Below are 17,241 nucleotides of genomic sequence, written 5' to 3'. Positions count from 1 at the left end.
CAGGGATGAGCATTTACCCTTACCTGACTTGGGCTGTGTGAAGAGCGACTTCTTTTCCCACCAGGCATATGGTGTTAGCCTCGGACCTCCAGAAAGGGGTAGGGGAAGGTAGCAGGAGGACGGACAGGTCAGCCCCATGCTACAGAAAGTCTACTGTTGATTGGCATAGCCAAATAGCCCAAACTGTCAAACTCTGACTTAGTAGGACGTTATAAATAAAATAGGATTTTATGATAACGAAAATGACTGTTTGCAGCCTTTTATTTCTTGGTGACCAAACTCAAATGAAAGATAAAAGCTGCTTGATAGAGAGACACACCATAAGAAAGTTGCCCCCTCTTTGCAATCTCACGTTGACCTTGTTGGTATGCAGCCTAATTGGGGTGAAATAAGGTTACTGAGTTTTCTCTGGGTGGCGACAGCCACTGGGCACACACAGCTGCGCCGTCCAGATGTGTGGCACTGACAGCCTGCTTTATGACTGTGTTCTTTACAGCTTGTTTCCCCTAAATTTCACACAACTCTCTAACATCTGGGTCCTTTTCCTCGGAGCCTTATAACTACTTTATTTACCGAAAAAAAAAAAATTAAATAAATAAATAAATAAATAAAATCACATAAAATAAACCATAAAATGTTATGTGTTTCTCTTTATTCATGTTGTCTCCCTAATAAAGTTCACTGATGCTTGAAACCCTGTCACAAAAGTAATCTGGTCGAAGTGTTTTTTGACTTTTGTTTTTAAGCAAGCATCGGATTTATTTATAACCTTGGGATGAATTAGGTGTTACTGAAATGTTCTGACATGTTGCTTTTCTCCCCCCTTGGAGCAATTACTTCTGGGGGCGCATATGGTGTCAATTTCAGGCACTCAGGCTCAGACGATGCTGGAGCACACCGCATCTCACTGAGCTGTGTCTTGTCTGGGGTTTACACCAGCTCTCGGTCAGGGCTTTCCTGACTGGTACAGTTCCTTCTGATTTCCCACTTTGCCAAGGGAAATAGCTGAAAGAAGGGGAGACTGCTATTTTGCTTCTAAAAACTGCAGAAGGCCCTGTGGATTTATTGTTTGCCAAAATGTAACTCGAGCTCTTAGAGACCACATTAGGTCGAGGTTTCCTGCGCTAAATTGCAGAAGGGAAAACCAGAGAAAAGACTCCTTTAAAGCTGCCTTTTCTAAAGCTGAAGGAACAAACCAAGCGTCAAAAAGCTTTGCATGTGTTTAAGCAAACACCCTGCACAAAACATAACCCTTTGCATTTTATTGCAGTTCTGCTGCTGCTAACATGGTTTAGGAAAAGGGGCACGATGGCTGTGATTTCTGGGAGCAGGAAAACACAACGGTACACCTGCAGAGCGTCACCGTTTAATGATGACCAGGTTTGAGACTGAAGGGAATCCTAAGGGGACCGCAGTTCTTGTGTTTACTAGAAAGTGAAAGCTGTCTGACTGGGTCCAACCCCAAGGGCAGATATCAGTATTGGGTTTGAAGTGATATTTTTCAATACCAGCTAAAATAATATGCTGACAATTAGTCTGCTTTGTGGCATCTGGTTCAAAATACTCAAATTCGGAGTTTTAAAGCTCATGGCAGTCAAGTATGGGGTGTTTCCCTGCCACACAAATATTATGATAGTGTTGAAGGAAAGTTAACAGTGAAATAGGTTACCGAGGAGTAGTTACAGAGTCTCTTTTCCTGACGACCTGTGAAAACAGGATGTTTACCTATGTCTGCGTGGTTTGGGTGAAGCCCGCCTGGTGTCACGGTGATGGATGGGATGTCTCTGGAGTTGCTCTCTAGTCCTGTGTCTCTGGGAGTCCATGACTGTTACCTCACTGTGTTAAAATGCACTGAAAGCACAACAGAACATCCCGGGAGAAAGGTATTTTGCAGGCTGTAAAAGTTATTTCTGGTCCACCTAAAACTGTCTGGAGTGCTGGGTTTCAAACAGAAACCTGGCATGGCATCAAAATGACAGTGATATCCTGCTCGAAATGTGTGCGGGTTGGCGAAGGGGAGGCTCTGTGAGGAGTAGTGTCTCTGGTCCTGCCGGATGCCCGTCTTCTGAGGACACACGGGCTGTGGGCCTAAGAGCAGTGCAGAGGCAAGGCAGTTATCAGGACAGCCCGGGGGGACGCTGCCTCCACCCTGCAGCCCCAGGAGGGAGCTCCGCGCCCAGAGCTCCTGCAGGAAGCAGTTCACAGGCCAACGTCAGCAAGGCTGGCAGGAGCACCCGTCCCTCAAGGACGCTCTGGAAGGACTCGAATCCCACAGAAGCCACTTTCTTTTCTTGCTCGAAGGGAATAATACTGTCAAAACTGGGGATAACTAGTGAAGATAAGTCCATACTGAACTCAAAATCTGAGACAAACATTTTATGGTATCCCTAGGAGAGGCAGGAAGAAAAGATACTTGCAGATTAATTTCCAGTGAGAACTCCTTCTTCTCACACAAGCCCACCCAGTCAGCACCAGGGGTTTGGTCTCAGATGAGAAACAAATCCTTAGGGGACCTTTATTTGAAAGATAAGTCTGAGATAGGAAGAAAAGCTGAAGAAGAGATGGAACGGAAGAGGAGATCTTACATTTCACGTAACATTTCAAATGTTCTTTCAGTCTTATTTGTATTCATTGAAACAATAATCAAACCTTTACAGCAGGGCACAGGCTACTTGAGGAGTAAATTTAGAGTCAATGTGTGTGTGTGTGTGTGTGCGTGTAGATCAGATGACAAGTGCAGTGCTATGAGAGGGCTGAGGGATGGAAGAGAAATGGAAGTGTTGAACTGGTAGGAGTTGGAGAACAAAAATTAGACAAGCTTCCAGAACTAGGCAGAAAAGCAGTCCCACGTGGGTTAAAACCTGGATACTCATCAAGAAAAAAATTACCAAGTAAATGAGCCTGGCCTGAGTCAGTAACTTGGGAAAAAAATGAGTCATATAGGCAAACGAGAGTCATTAAAATGGAGAAAAACTGTTGCCGGGCAGGCCTAAGTGTCTGCATGACCCTCTCAGGTCAGGTCTCTAGGCAGCTGGGCCTGCCAGAGTGGGTGGAAGGGTCCAGGCCAGGCTACCAGAGGTGTCAGGTTCTGGGAAGGCTGGTGTAGGAGGAAGTTTAAGCTTCAAAGAGTGCAGCTGAGGCAGGAGGAGATGCTTATATTTTACTGCGCAAAAATCTTTATTTTGAGGGTGTGGGTGACCTTTCTGTTGGGAAGTTTGTGATTCTGAGCACACTAAGAAATAAAAACATTTCCTTCTTCATCTCTGACCTGGTTCAAAGGCTTACATCATATTTATCATCTAATGAATTGATCCAACGATAATATACCAAATGAGCCAAATTCTTGCTTTGCCTGGGAATCAGGCCCACCTCAAAACACTCTCCCCTTTCTAAGCATCCCTCTTCTCTCTCCTTCCTCCCCACTTCAGTAAGCACAAGCATATACTAAGCAAACACTTGGAAGTGCTCCACAGATTACCATGGAAATCAAATGTGTGTGTGTATATGTGTGTATACATATTACATACATACATACGTACATATGTATGTGAAAGCTAGCTAGCTTTCTAGATAGATAGAATAGATTCTCATCAGTTTTGCTGCCTGATTTCCCTGGCATATGGAACAGCTAGAATCACAGCTTAACTTGCTGCATGTATAATTCCGCGTGAATTATGGGGAAGTGTAATGATTTTGGATCTGGATTTTTCTTGCTTGGAACAGGTCTTGGGAATGAAGTGGTGGAAGACACGGCGAGTATGGTGGTGTGAGGCAGAGAAGGGAGGTGTGGGCTGAGGAGAGACTTTCCCTCCAGGACTCCAAATAGCTACTCCTTGAAGAATCCTTTTTGGCTCTGGGGTGTTCCTTAGGAGCCCCTAGTGTCTGCTGCAGGAGCAGGACTTATTCACAGAATACAACTTCATGTTTAACTCATTATCCTCTGGTTAACATCTTAGGGTTGATTTGGAGATAAATACCTTAGCAAAAGGCAAAATTCATAACCTAGAGGTTGACTCAGTCCAGCTGATAGGGCTGAGCAAAGAGGGCTTCCAGCCAGAAGACCTAACTCTACATGTCACATTCCTTTGAGTAGGTAATCTCCTTAATATACAACTGATTCAATCAAGGAATTGGGAAGTGGCCCATCACATGAACATGGTAAAAACCCAAACAGCACCTAATGGTGCACAATGAAAAGAAAATGCCTCTCAATCCCCTCTAGCGCTCCTTCTTTCAACAGGTAATCACTGTAACTAATTCTGTGCAAACTCCCACAATTTTTCTTTTCATATATGAACAAATATATGTATATCTGTTTTATATTTTAATACAAATGGATTCATGGGATAATGCTCTTCATACTGTAAAATGGTCTGTGTTTTCACATACAAACATATCTGGGTCAGTTTTTATGGTGCCATATATTGCCTATACTTATTTTTTTTTATAGTAAACTGTATAGTCCTCTACAGTTTGGGTGCTTGGTCATTTATTTAACCAGTTCCGTATTGCTGGACATCTAAGCCACATTTCATGTTTTTTTCCCTATTATGTGTATATTTTAAATGTTTATAAATACTGCCAAATTGACTTTGCAAAGTTAGGGAATTTTTGGTCCCATGAATCTTGCATTCAAGGTTCTATTTCCCAAGTCCCTCACAATTACTGGGAATTCTCCAACTTCTGTTTCTTTGTTCTCATCAGTGCTGTCTAATAGATCTTTACGCGACGGTGGAAATGTCCTTTGTCCACACTGTCCAATATGGTGGCCACTAGCCACAGGGAGTTTTTGAGTATTTGAATATGGCTAGTGTGGCTGAAGAAATAATTTTTCAATTTATTTTTTTAATTGATTAAAATTTGAATTTTAATAACCATATGTGATGAGTGGCTACTCTATTTATTGATCAGGCAGGTCCATATTTTAGTGAAAAGTAAAAAATAGTACCCAACTTAAAATTACACTTATTTAATTATTCCATCACTTTGTCCCTTTGATTTCACCCCAAAACTGAAAGGAAGGATGTCCTAGTCTGCATTTCCTTCAGCAAACTGTATGAATGTAGGAGATACTTATATAAATTTATTTATTTAAATGGTGTATTAAGATTTACACTGGGCTCAAGGGGAAAGATAATGGAAATCTTTGGCTTCCAAGGTAAGACACTGATTTCCGGCCACCCAAGAAATAGCAACTCTGGATTGTGAGGAAGGAGTAAAGGCAGAGGAAGCTCTACTCTGGTAGTAAGATCTGGGGCCTTTCTGTGTATACATGTGCATGAGTGCACGTGTGCTTGGGAAAATTTGTATGCATGTGTATGTATGTGTACCAGTTGCCTTTGGGGATGATTATTAAAGATACCCAATATCTAAAAACTCTGTACAAATTGAGATTGTGAATATTGAAGAATTAATAAAAAGAGAAGAATAACACTAAAATAATTTTGTGGCACCTTATAAGCAATACTAATTACTACCATTTCTATCTAATTTCCATGCTGAACACAAGGCATTATGTTTATCACTAAACACATGTCAGATTTGATAAATATATATAGTATACAACTAATCTATCATAGTGAACTGTGTAACTATATGTCTCATCTTCAAAGTTTAATGCTTAGGTAGCACGAGTGTTTATGCATCTTAGAACATTAAAAAAACACCCTCCACCCTTACCCTTTTAAAATTTTCAGCATTTAGAGTGAAGAGCTGTTTTAGATGAGCCTGATTTTGCATATTTGATCATGAAAAGGGTAGGAAAGCAGGTTACAAATGACTGAAAAGGGTCACTTATGTTGAAATATTCTCACCTTAAGTGATCCCTATTAGGAATATTAGCTTTTTGGTAGAAGGGATGATGAACCAGTTGCTGAAGCCATAACTACTTTTGTACAGCATAATGCAAAAGTATGGGCCAGGGTTTGAATTCCAGCCCTCCCAAATACCAGCTAGTAACAGCCTTGGGAAAGTTACTTATGCCCTTTAAATCTCAGTTTCTTCATCTACAGCCTGGTTTCTGAACACTTGGGGCCAGATAATTCTTTGTGTCAGGGACCATCCCATGAACTGTAGGATGTTCAGCAGCCACCCTGGGGTCTCTCCAGCTCTGACAAAGATGTCTCCAGACATTACCAAATGTTCCCTGGAGGGCAAAATTGCCCTGGTGGAGAGTCACTGGTCTTTGGGAAGAGAATATGAATCATGACGATCTCACTATTGAGAATTTATGAGATAATATACACAAAGGCTGAGAATGATGAATGATCTATGCATGGTAAACCCTCATTAAAGTTAGTTCTTATTGTTATTATTCTTACATCCAAGACAGAGCCGGAATTCTTGAGGGCCTGGAAGCCCAGAGAAGAGAAAAGGCATGGAGTGAGGAGCAGCAGGCAGGGGGGAAAAGTGACCTTCATTTGACATCAGCTGGTGGTAACCTGGCCATTCCTTTCATTTAACTATTTGAATCCTGACACTCCAAATGTGTTTAGACAAAAGCAGAGATAGAAAAAGGAAGCGCAGAAAAGCTTTTTTTTTTTTAGAGTGCAGTGTAGAATGGGGAGACGATAGAGACAAGAAAAGACACTATCCTTAAAAATGTGAACTGGAGAAACACTGCAATTCCACCGCCTCCCTTTCCCGTCCCCTCCTCTCTCTTTCCTCCTTCATTCCTTCTGCATATGAGTGCCAACTATATTGAATTCATTACACTACTTGATCCTTTACATGTCTAGTCTACCCAATTCACATTCTTTAAGTAATGAATAATTTCCAATGAGGCATAATTGGAAAAACATCTGGAAGGATGAGGGCAGCAGCAAGAGAGGGCAATGGAGAGAAACAGAGAGAGAGGAAAGAAAAAGAATTGGAATGACTGAAACATATTTTCTCACTTTGAAAAGAGGAAGAAAAAATAATCAAGTAACATTAAACTGTGTATACATAAATTTAAAGGTGACTGAAGACATAGGCTCCATCTACATTGCACTGTCTGTCTGTCTAAAGCAAATGGAACTTTATGAAAGTGCTCAGAGCACAGCTTGGTGAGAAGTTTATAATGATGATAAATATTCATAGCAGGTGACTCCTAGATCATTTTCAGCTGTCCGTAATTAAACTGGTATCCATCTCTCGACAATGTCAGGGCTGTAAAGTAATTCCAGTCATTGAACCCCTTACATCTGTGCTGAAATGAAATAATATTTGGCAGTAACAAGAAGTCACTGAAACTAAATAAACAACTCCTTTCAAGACTACATAAAATTCGGTAACATAATAACATTTGACAGGGATTAAGACCTCTTTGGGGCTGTAAGGAAGTTTCAGAAGCAGCAATAACAAATACATGGAAGGTATAACAGATCTATGCTTTAACAGACATGTATAATTTGAAATGTGATGAATTTCCCAAGGGAGATGTGCATTTTGAACATCTAATATGCACATGTCAAAAAGCACAGAACTCTATCTTAGAAATGCTTGCTGGGATTACTCCTTAAGGAGGGAAAAAGCAAAGCTTCCTTTTTATCATAGAGCATTCTGGTTTTCGTATACCTGCAAATAACACAAGCACACATGAAGCTGAATGTGGAAAAAATGGAAAATAAGGAAAAATTGTATACAAAGATTAGGGCATTTCTTTATTAGTAACATAAAATTCTGTTATAGTGGCACTTTTTCTTTTTAAAATCAAGTCTTTTCCTTACTCCCAACATGACCCCATCTGTCTGAAGTCATCCTTGGCTCTTTCAGATTTTAGTGACTTTCTCCTTCTCTGAACAGCCCTAGCACTTTTGGGGGCATACTCCCCAAAGGGCCTGGCTCTCTCTTGTTCTGTAATTACTCCTGTACAGGGGTTGTCTCCTCTTCACACTCAGAAGGATTCTTATCTGATGCATCTTTCTAAATCCCTTCACTAAGTTCTATACCAGTGTAGACATGAAGTATATTCATTCATTAAATAAATGCAAGAATAGTGACTTCAAAATTCCTTACTGTTTGACTTGAAGGTAAGTTTTTAAATGTCTATAGCAATACTTACAAAAGTCTAGGAGTAGATTGCAGGTAGGTTCTCAGACGGGTAGCCCACAGCATGAATCAGACAAGGACTGCTCTAAGCACTTGACATATTCTACCTCAGTTAACCCTCATGAACCCTCTGAGGTGGGCACTGTTTCACCCCATTTTGTAGAGGAGGAAACAATGCCCAGAGATCCCAGTCAGCAGTGGTAACGGTGGGATGTGAACCCAGGCTGTGTGGTCCCAGAGGCTTCTGATCACCACACTCTGGCCTCATAATAGGCCCTTTCACCTCTTGGCAGAGCTACTGGACTCGCATATAATGTACCAGTGCCTGTCCCCCACCCGGGCTCCCTCTCCCAGTCCCCAGACCCAATCCCCAGTAAGCTGGAGGGATTTAGAGCTCTTTAGCCCACGTTTTCATGTTTAAATACTCTTGATACTTTTACTGATTTCATGCTTAACTCATACCTCAACTTTAAATAGTGAATTTTTCACTTTTCCTAGACCTAGTAGGGATCTGTAACTAGGGAAGTCAGTCCCAAGTTTCATGGGCCTGTTCCCATAGGTCTGAACACATAAATACCTTAGAAACTAGCCCAGGCTAGTGCCTTTACTCCATGACACCTATTATCCATCTTTTCTATACTCCCTCCCCCTATTAAAAACTGAGACCTATAAGTGTAGCACATTTTTTCCCTTAAACTTATCTTAAAATAATATCAAACTTACAGGGAAATTGCAAAAATAATACAAAATGCATACAGAGAATTCCAACATAACTCCAACCCGATGCTCAGATCCAGCAATTTTAACATTTTGTCCTATTGCTGTATCATTCATTTGTGTATCTATCTATCTAAAGTTTCCAAACATTTGAGAGTAGGAGGTTGCATACATCATTCTCCATAAATACATAATACTGCCATGGACATTTCCAAAGATCAAGGATATTCACTTTGGCACTAACTTAAGTATATTTATTAAGTACAGGAACTTTAACATTGATATAAAGCTTACAGTCCGTATTACAATTTTTTCATGTGTTCCAATAATGTCTTTTTTGGGTATTTTCTCTTTCATTATTAGATCCAGCCCAGACTAACAGAATGCCTTTAATTGTCATAATCTCTTTAATTGCTCTTTTTTTAAACTGTGAAAACATATTTCTTATCTCAACCACTCCTAAGCATAGCATCCAGTGGGATTAATCAGTGTTGTGCTATCTTCACCATCAACCATTACCAGAACTTTCCCATCACCCCAAACAGAAACCCTACGCCCATTATGCACTAACTCCCCATTCCTTGTCCCTCTCCCCTTGGTAACCTGTACTCAACTTTATGCCTCTGTGTATTTACGTATCCTAGCTATTTCATATAAATGGATTCATATACCTTTACATCTGATTTAGTTCATTCAACATAATGTCTTGGAATGCTTTAGTTCATTCAGCATATACCTTTGTATCTGATTTAGTTCATTCAACACGATGTCTTCAAGGCTCATCCATTTAGTGGCATATATCCAAACTTCATTCCTTTTTAAGGCTGAGTAATTTCCATTGAATGCTTACACCATGTTTTGTTTTTCATTCATCTGCTGGTGGACATTTGGGTAACTTCCACTTCTTGTCTGTTTTGAATAATGCTGCTCCAAATATTAGTATACAAATATGGGCAGTAATTTTTATCTATTTTGCTCACTGATCTAAATTCAAAACCCAAAACATGGTAGATGCTTCGTAAATAGTTATTAAAATGAACGAAGTCAGATGGGCCATAGTGAGCCATATTTTATGCTGCCTGATTGCAAATTTTCCTACTACCTGGAGCTCTGACTGTTGTGATACACCCACCCTTGGATTTTCTTGCTGGCCTGGATTCAAACCTGAGTTAACTGGGGCCCTCTGGAGGGAGTACTGTCCATGCTGCTCACCTAAAGCTGAATTGGTTTTCCGGTGCAATTTTGGTGACGCGCCCTTTTCACAGAGCCATTCTGGATTATGAATAAATTTTAGCCCACCCTTTAACGACTGGTTCAGTTCCCACCTTGCTATTCATTCATCAGAATTTTATGAAGTACCCACTACTAGAAATTCAGAGACAAAAGAAGCAGCCCTTGACTGCAATGAGTTCTCTGTAGAGTGGGAGAAACATACTACAACATGCACAGAGGTGCACTGCAGCACCCTGTGCTGTAACCCAGCGCTAGAGGTGAGTGACAGTGCTGTGACAAAGATTTCCTGCAGATTTAATGCCTACGTTGACTCTTGAAGGGTCAGGGGGAGTGACCCAAGCTAGGTGGCATTGGATGGGGGCAGGAGAGAAAAGGGAGAAGAAAGGCAGTGTCTCAGGAAGAAGGACCGATGATACAAGAGAGAGCAACATATTTAGGAAATTAGGAGTGTGGTTGGTGGTGGAGGGATGGTGAGAGTTAACACAGGAGAGATATGTTAGTTTGCCAGGGCTACCATAACAAATACCAAGGGCTGACTGGATTAAACAGCAGGGATTTTTTGTCACCACTTCTGGAGGCTAGAAGCCAATTCAAGGTATCAAAAGACCATGCTTTCTCTGAAGTCTATAGTGTTTTGATGGTGACTTGCCAGCTATCAACCTCCACCTGGGTCACATGGCCTTTCGCATCTTGTGTCTCCTTCTGTAGCTTTTACTGCCATGTCCAAATTTCCTTTGCTTTTAAGGACTCCAGTCACATTGGCTTAAGGCCCACCCTGCTTCATTTTTTTTTTAACTCTTCTTATTGTATAGTATAGCATATATAGAAAGCAAAGAAATAAAAAAGCAATAGTTTTCAAAGCACTCTTCAATAAGTAGTCACAGGACAGATCCCAGAGTTGGTCATGGGCTACCATATGATCCTCTCAGATTTCTCCTTCTAGCTGCTCCAGAATGCAGGAGGCTAGAAGGCTTAATTTTTTTTTTTTTTTATCATCATAGTCAACTTTTTTCCTTCTTTGTGAAAAATAACATATATATTAAAAAGCTATAACTTTTAAAGCACACCACCACAAATAGTTGTAGAACATATTTCCGAGTTTGACGTGAGTTACCATTCCATAATTTTAGGTTTTTATTTCTAGTTGCTCTAAAATACTGGAGACTAAAAGAGATATCAATGTAATGATTCAGCATTCATATTCATTTGTTAAGTCCTATCTTCTCTCTATAACTCCACCATCGCCTTTGCTCTTTCCATCCCTCTCTTCAGGGGTGTTTGGGCTATGGCCATTCTAAACTTTTCATATTGGAAGGGTCTGTCACTAATATGGGGTAGGGAGATGGAACTATCTGATGTTCTGGAGAGGCTGGGCTAGGTCTCAGGTCTTGTCTGTATCAGGAATTCATCTGGAGGTTGTAGTTTCTGGAAAGGTACTCTAGTGCATGGAACCCTGGTGAAATCTTATATATTGCTCTAGGTGATTTTTAGGATTGGCTGGAATGATCCTGGTTGGGAGTTGGCAGGTTATGATAGGTCACCCTGCTTCATTTTGACCTCATTTTCATAGGAACTTCAAAGATCTCATTTACAAATGAGTCCATCCCCACAGGTAGTAGGGTTAGGACTTGAATATGTCTTTATGAGGAGTACGATTAATCTGCCCCACCACAGGAGGTCACCAGGGATGAGACCATAGCTGAATATTGAAACAATTTGGATTTAATCTCAAAAGTCATAGAGAGACAAAGAGTTTTTTTTTTGTTTTTTTGAGAATATTGGGATATCTATAAATCCCAGATATAGGTATATAGATAAACAGATAGATCCCTTGGTGAGTTTGGCATTTTATTTATCTTCAGTACCTGGTCACAAACAGCAAAAAACTCAGGCTTTATTAGATATCTTGCTAACCTCAAAAACCTTGAATGCAAATTTCAAAGCTTATATTCTGTATGTTTCCTCTTCCAGCTTTGCTTAACTATAACTTGCTCCTAGCATTTGAGGCATGCTCCTTTAACAGAGGTATTTTAATTTGGTCAGAGGCTTTAAGACAATCTCTTTAGGCACCTCTGGGCAGCCCGCGTCATTCTGCCTTGAAGAGCAGAGCAAAGTGTGAAATGTTCTGACCCTTCCCGTTTGCTGTCACCGTGACAGGACTCAACAGACAGAGCACTGTAAACACCCTGAAGGCAGGGGCCTTCAGGAACAGGTTCACCAAAAATCAAAGAAAAATGGTCAAAGGAACGAATGTTAGATGACAGAGAATGCCAGAAAGAGAGAGACGACGCACTGCCATACTCCATTTCTGGATGGGTGGCGAGGGGAACGCAGAGTACAAAGAAGAGTCCGACTCAGTGAGGAAGGTGGCTCCTTTTCTGGCCCAGTGAGCAGTGTGTGGAAGTAGATGTGGCTGCATTCCTACAACTGCAGGCTCAGAAGTACCTGAGTGTTTGTTCAAAGGACTCATTCCTGGACTTTCCTTCAAGACACCTCAACCCGGATCCCCATACTCGGGGTCAGGAATGGGTATTTTTAACACGCTCTCCAGTTGATTCTGGGGTCCACCCCTGCGAGGACCCCCGACAGAGGGTGGAAAGAAGAGGCCGGAAATTAGAGGGACTCTTGTCGTGGAGTTTCCTGCATTAATTTCTTCCCGGACTTCCTCATCTGAGATGACTCACCTTCAGCCACCCTGCTGCAGCCCTTGCTCACAATTCTGCTGAAACCCCTCTTTCCTGCAGTCGAGCCTTTACGGTCTGGCATGAGTGTCCTCCTGTCACGCACTGTGAACCTGTGCAGGCCTGGCTGATGGTTCCTGTTTGCCTCCCACACAGAACCTAAAATCTGTTTGGAAATCACTTACAGCAATTATTCTCAATCCTGACTTCTGGACAATAAGCTCCCTCCCATAATCTCAAGAAGCCTGAAAATGAAATTACATAATCATTTTCCTTTAATAAATTCCATGCTCACAAAACATAGCCAATAAGACATTATTAAATGTCTAACCTTACATTTTTGCTTATCAAATTGACCAAGATAAAAAAGACAACCCTGAAGAATGTACAGTTGAGTTGGAACCATTCCTAGGAATGGACACTGGCACAAACTTTCTCAGATGCATTTTGAGAATATGCATCAAAAGAGTTTTAAAAAGATTTGTAGACTTTTGACCCTGGAATTTCACTTCTTGAAATTTTTCATAAGGAATCAGTGAGGATCATAACTATTGTCAAACACTTTAAATTTAGCCAAAGGGGGCATGGTTAAATAAATTATTGAATAGAAACATGCTTTCTATTATTTGGATACAGCATGGATTTAGAAAAATGCTAATATCATAATATCATAAGTGAAAGGATATGATACAAACTATATGTAATTCCTATTTTGTAAAAAGTAGCAGTATGTACCTCTGAGTGGTGTAATACTCCACAGCTACTTCTTGAGCACCTCCCTTCTATCCTACTCCACAGGCTAGGCTTTTTTTACATTTTCCAAATTTTCTACAGTTAATGTGTATTGCTTTTATAGTAAAATAGCCAATAAATTATATATATATAATATACATATATATATAAATGCTATACAGCAATTAGGTTTCTTTTCACTGTGGCACCTCTCTCCCCTACCACAGAATTCTTCCCATAAACTGGTTTTAATATTTCCACCCATCATACCACTCTCCTGCTCCGGCTTCCCAGACCTGAAGAACGAAGGGGACACTCCTTAGCAGGGGACATCAGGGCCCTTGACGACCTGGCCTTAACCCATGTCCAGCCTTGCTCCTAAATCCTCCTCCCTCCGTTTTCCCTCCTTACACTTCAGGAGTACCCACTATCTGTTGTCCCGTTGCTGTCTCAGGCCTCACTAATTTTGCATGGGCTGATTCCCTTGCCTGGAATTCCTCCTCGTCCTCCTCCTCCTCTTTACATCTCAAATTCCTCATCTGGCCATTTTCCTAAAAAGCCTTCCCTCAAAACTTTGGAAAGATGCAGGCATCGCTCTGTGTACCCATGGCATCTTTTAAAACGTATCTACGGCATTAGAATTGCTCATTTACATTTCTGTTTTCGTCTAGATTGGAAACAGGTTGAACACTAGAATCAACCTTGTGATTGGCACATGTAAACAACCAATAACACATGTGCAGAATGAGAGTTTTTAGCACACACATTACACAGATGAGGCGATGTTACTAGAGCCTTCACAAACGTTGTGTGGGTTGGAGCCCATAAAGGCACCTGCGGAGTGGTGAGTGGGGCTGACATCCAGCCAGTTCTTCTCTTGCCAAGCTGGGCTCGAGGGCTGGGGAAGCAGATGACCCTAGTTCACTAATTTAGAAAATGGTCTCATGGGAAGTGTTTAATGCGCCAGAGGCTGTGGGTATAGAAGAGGTCTCTTTCATTCTTTTGCCCAGTCCAGAGACATTGTGTTCCACCAATGTGCTGGAATCAGTGGGTCTGGTCTCCAAAATGCACCCCTGGATGTGGTCAAGACTATGTACACCAGGAAGAGAAAAATATTAAAACTCCTAATTGTATTTATTTCATCCTTTTTTGTTTTTGAGGATTTTCTATGATGTATGTAATATATTTGTATATACATACATAATGTGCATAAGGTAAATGCTCAAATTTTTTTTTAAGTGATAGGATGTGCGATCAAAAAAGCTTGGGAATTTCTGGCCTGAGTGCGGGGTTTATAGTGATGAATAACACATGGCCTCTGATCCTTGATCATTCATGGCAAAGTAGGGGGATGCAGATAAAAACAAACAATTAGAATATAAAATAGTAAGATTAGTGCTGCCTAGGGGAATCAAAGATTTCATAAAAGAGATGGCATTTGAACAGGGTTATTTGGCTGATAAATGGAAACATACAAGTCCAAATTTTATTTCATTCAGTTCACTTTGCACTTGTTGAGGAAAGTATAAAGTGAATCAAGTGTTATAGTGGCCAAATGGGATTGAGCTTTATATAAAGTGAATCAAGTGTTACAGTGGCCAAACGAGATAAAACTAGAGTTACTACAAAACTGCAGCTCATCAGCTAAAGGAACGGAGCGTGTGTGTTCAGTTATAGGGTAATGTAGAAATAGAAATCTTAGATTTCACTGTCATTTCATAGTGGCTGATTAGGTTTCACCCATACTCTTCACCTGCTCTCAAAATACTCCTAAGTCCCATGAACTAGAAGTGCTTCTAGAGAATATACTAAATTAATTTCTAACAATTTACATTTTAATTTTCCATGTCTAATTTTGTTTATTGCTGTATTTTACAACTTTGTGAGGAGTGGTCAGTAGTCAAAATGTGAGATTTTTTGTTTGTTTGTTTGTTTGTTTGCCTCAGGAGTGATGTATAGGAACAGTAATATCTGGTTCAAATTTCTGAGGCCATGTTTATGTGGGCTGAAGCCTGTGCTTAGCACAGTGCTTCTAGAAACTTCAAGACAAAGGGAAACACATCCTCAGTCATACCATAGAAAATTCCTCAAGCTTGTGCTTTTCCTTTGACGAATAATTTTAAGTAGGTTAAAGTCAATTGTCAGCTCCCTAAAAGTACAGATGAGGTCTTGAGAACATGAAATAACAGAGTGAACCTTAGATGTGGAGTCAGATCATGGGGTTCAATAATAATAATAATAATGGTTTCTGCCATTATTAGGAGCAGCTGGCGGGCAAGTCACTTAACTTCTTTGAGACTTTACCTTATCTGCTACAGGAGAATAGTAATGCTTATTAAGTCTGCTCACAAGGTGGTAACAAACAACATGTGAGTAGTTGTTATTATGATTCTTACATTCTATAAGGGTCCCAGCAAAGAGCATTGCGTTGAGAAAACATTCTGTTCCAGAAAATAATGATTAAAAACACTAACTGGCTGAATGAATGAATATTAATGTAGAAGGTTTAGTTTCAGCAAACGAACTCGTGGTTAGGCAGAAATTGCTTCCAGTGACGTGAATCATTACCCCGATCTGCTGACCTTCCTAACTCCTGTCTCCCACTCTCCTTGTATAAACGTACATTCCCTCAGGATCCAACTCTTATCTCTGATGAGTAAATGCATGCTGATATACTTGGTATAATGCATTAACATTCTGAAATTGTAGTTTCATTTAGACCAGGGTTTTGTGGGCACTAAGCCTGAACTCAACAGGCGGGTGTGGGGGCTCTTTTTGGACAGGCAGAACTCCCAGCACTTCTTGAATCACATCGCATGACAATTGCCTGCTCCACCTACACACAGGGCAGGCTGCAGACATAAAACAAGATGCTGGTCTAAGGTAAGACAAAAAGCCCCTTTTCCCCATCCAATGACTAATACTCATCTCTGCTTTCAGAAAGGGTAAGTATCATACATGAACCTAACCAATAAATTTTCCTTTTTTCCAAAAAAAGAATATATCTATGCATGTGAATAAATATGTCTATGTTTATATTCCTCCGATGACTGAAGAGTCCTGAAATGAGTATAGGAACCCCTGACAATGTTCTGTGGATGGTTTTGCATGGGGAATTGAAACAAGTTAGCAGGAAGAACAATGCTTTCTGCATAATCCAAAGCAGACATTTTACTAGGGGAAAAGCAAATCAGAAATTTGCTGTCAGTCCTTGAAATTTTATTAGTTACAAAAAGTAATATATTGGCTCCTTGCATTAAATCCAGATAGTGCCTACGCTTTTTCTTCTCCGTGCTATTCCTGAAACCAGTCTTTGAGCATGCACTGAGAGGCCCCTTGTCATAAAGTGGTAGCCTATAACTGTGGCACATGTTATCAGACTCTGCCTCTGCAGCAACAGAGGTCAGTAGGATATTTTATCCTATTGAAAGGGTATTTTAAAATTACATGTGACTTCTAGTAAAGAGAAAAAGCTAATTAAAGATTTCCTGATAAGTGAGAAAGCCCAGAAAGAGTTAGCCTCGTTCATATAAATTCTTGATAAGGGCTAATTAGGATAATGATAAACTTGTTAATTTTTAAGTGTTTGGTATGTAGTGGCTCTGCAGGGAACCTGTTGGCCTAGTTCACTATCAAAATTCTATGAATTTCAAAACATTATGAGCATCGTAATCCAAATGAGCATGGCACGAAAATATGACATTTTAGAGGCATGGGTTTACTGAGCAATGTCAGTGTTTCCAGGTAAGAATTTTCGTACGCTTGGTTTCCTAAGACTCAAACTACCTAACTTGTAATTATAAATTTATATATTTCACGAGCAATATATAGATCATATTTTAGCTAT

General features: G+C 40.4%; 1 protein-coding gene across 12 annotated transcripts in view; it reads right to left on the bottom strand.

Moving 5' to 3' along the window:
* SPAG17 (sperm associated antigen 17) overlaps positions 1-17,241 on the bottom strand; it is a 287,582-nt gene that overhangs the window by 208,301 nt on the left and 62,040 nt on the right. The gene's annotated exons all lie outside the window — the stretch shown is intronic.

The sequence above is a fragment of the Tamandua tetradactyla genome, chromosome 11 (genome assembly GCF_023851605.1).
Source record: "Tamandua tetradactyla isolate mTamTet1 chromosome 11, mTamTet1.pri, whole genome shotgun sequence".
In the NCBI taxonomy this organism is placed as follows: Eukaryota; Metazoa; Chordata; class Mammalia; order Pilosa; family Myrmecophagidae; genus Tamandua; species Tamandua tetradactyla.
This window is presented reverse-complemented; position numbering and strand designations above follow the sequence as displayed.